Source organism: Mastomys coucha, unplaced genomic scaffold (assembly GCF_008632895.1).
Source record: "Mastomys coucha isolate ucsf_1 unplaced genomic scaffold, UCSF_Mcou_1 pScaffold6, whole genome shotgun sequence".
In the NCBI taxonomy this organism is placed as follows: domain Eukaryota; kingdom Metazoa; phylum Chordata; class Mammalia; order Rodentia; family Muridae; genus Mastomys; species Mastomys coucha.
Genome location: NW_022196912.1, coordinates 9,712,161 through 9,714,678, shown reverse-complemented (window position 1 = coordinate 9,714,678; position 2,518 = coordinate 9,712,161). Strand labels below are relative to the sequence as shown.

The following is a 2,518-nucleotide window of genomic DNA, read 5'->3' as shown; positions in this document are numbered from 1 at the left end:
TTGCTTGTTTATTTTTGTTTTATTTAGTTTTTTTAGTTTGGTTTGGTTTTGGTTTTCAAGACAGGGTTTCTCTGTGTAGCCCTGGCTGTCCTGAAAGCTCACTCTGTAGACCAGGCTGGCCTCGAACTCATGAGCTCCGCCTGCCACTGTGTCCTGAGTGCTGGGATTAAAGATGTGCACTGCCCTGAGCACTGCCCTGCTCAGGTGCTTTTTCTATGAAATAAAAACTGATTATGAGGCACAGTGATCCTGGGGAGGTAGGGGCCAGAGACTCAGTAGTTGAAAGTCATCAAGGCAACACAGGGAATTCAAGACCAGCTTTGGTAACATGAGACCTTGTTTCAAAAAAACCAAACTACTTTGATTCAGAGAGGATTTCCATAAAAGAAATGATGACTAAAAAGAATTTATTTATTATAAAAATGATTTTCAGCAGAAAAATTGAAAGTTGAAAGATTTTTAAGCTTAAAGGCAAAAAGCCTATAAGAAGAGTGGAAACCGGCAAGTGTTCAGTCTCCTGAGTGGAGGTAGCGGCTGTGTCACAGCACTCTAGTTGAGAACTCAGGCTTATCTTTGGTTCTGCCCTGGCAGTTCAGAGGTGAAAAATATTGCTATTTTTTCACCCATTTTAAGGAACTAGAAAATAAATATACTCACCCAAACTGTTTAGATGATTTAAGACACATTATTATATAATTTCTTAGGAGGAATAATTGAAATACTTCAGACAGAAAATTAATGATTGGCCTGGGCCTGGTCTCATCTTTGTTTCTAGCAAATGGAAGAGAAGCCATCAGCAAAGGGATGGGCCTCTGTGGGCTGCTTAGCCTTTGGCTCTCAGTCGATTTCCACTGTATTTACGCGTCATCTTTGCTCTGAGTGGTCTCAGCGAAGTGAGTGAGTTTGTGTCACTTCATTCTAGTCTTGTTGCTTGAAACCCATGCTACTAAGAATAGATTCAGGGATAAATTGTTTACATTGTTTGTTCAAGGCATGGAAAATAATAAGGGAAGAGCAGTAGTTTGTTGTAATGAAATTCCAAAACTTATTTTCCTTTTTATCTTCATTGAAGTACATAGGGAATCAGATATTTAGAACAATTTTTACCTTACAACTTAAAATTTCAGTGTTGCTCGCTTGTACTTACTGAGCTCCTTTCCTAGCATCTAGCTGATTTTTGCTTTATCTTTTCTCTTTTATCTGTACATTCTTATAACCTCTTCAGTAGACACTTTTATCTCAGCTCTGTGGTAACCTAATGTCCGTAGGCAGCTGAGTCTCTGATCCATTGGAAATGAATAGCGCTCTCTCTCTCTCTCTCTCTCTCTCTCTCTCTCTCTCTCTCTCTCTCTCTCTCTCTCTCTCTCTCTGTGTGTGTGTGTGTGTGTGTGTGTGTGTGTGTGTGTGTGTTCCTCCATAAGCTTCCCTTGATTTCTCAAAGGCAGTGTTGACTGCCCCATCTCTATAAAACATAAGGGTTACTGATATAGTATAGTGCTGATGTACTTTCAGATAAGGTAGACACTTGTAACTCTAAAGAATTGAAGAATAGAGATGTAGTGGATACATTTGGAATAACAAGTAGCAAGTAGCATTAGGAAGGTAGTTCCCTCAGCCCAGCTCCAGAGCCAGTGTCGTAGGGATTACAGGGTATTCGGGCAGGCACAGAAGAGGAAAGCCACCGAGCTTGCAGCCCCAGGAAAGCATGACCAGCACCCGAGAAACTGACTCAGTAGGAATCCCTATTTCAGATTGGTTGTGGAAGTACCAGTTCTATCCATAACCTTTTATGTCCATTAAGAAGCATGTACTAAGGCTTGCAATATTGTAAACGGGGATTTTGCAAGAATTAATAGCTATGGAAAAGGGAAATGGGAGGCTAGGAAAAACAGAATGAGATTTTGTTTTCCATTGTTCATCTTTTACAGGAATGCATTTCCTATTAAATAAATAAATTATAAACCTCCCAGAAGGTGCCTATAGTCTCAACACTGAGGAGGCATAGGCAGGAGGATTCCCACTCCTTTGAGGCCAGCCTGGGCTACATAGTGAGTTTAATACCAGACTCTATCTCAGAACAAGAACACAAATATATAGAATACATATGTGATATGCCTTTAACAGACCTTTCTAACCCTGAGCACAGATGAAGCTGATGTAAGGGGCACATCGCAGCAGTTCCGAGGCTGCTGAACTCCCTTGCGAGCAGGCAGGGATTTGCCCATCACCTTGCCAGCTTGTAGAGATGATCCATAGACCAGCAGTAATCCCATCATGGAGGTACTTTGTGTCTCTTCCAGAGATTCTGCTGTTTGAAGATATAAATTCAACTTTGCAAGTATCCAAGACCCCATCGGGAGGTTTGGTGTTAGTTTTTTTGTTTTGTTTTTTAGCCTTTGAAACAAAAGTTATTGTTAGCAACTGCACACATGTTCCTGAAGTTGGCCACTCTAAAGCAGGAGGAGGGAACCATGTAGGTTTGTTTTTCTCTTGCTGTTTTTTTTTTTTTTTTTTTTTT

At 40.6% G+C, this 2,518-nt stretch overlaps 1 protein-coding gene across 5 annotated transcripts in view; it reads left to right on the top strand.

Annotated features, from left to right (window-relative positions):
- Positions 1-2,518, top strand: part of Mta3 (metastasis associated 1 family member 3) — a 132,906-nt gene that overhangs the window by 101,964 nt on the left and 28,424 nt on the right. The gene's annotated exons all lie outside the window — the stretch shown is intronic.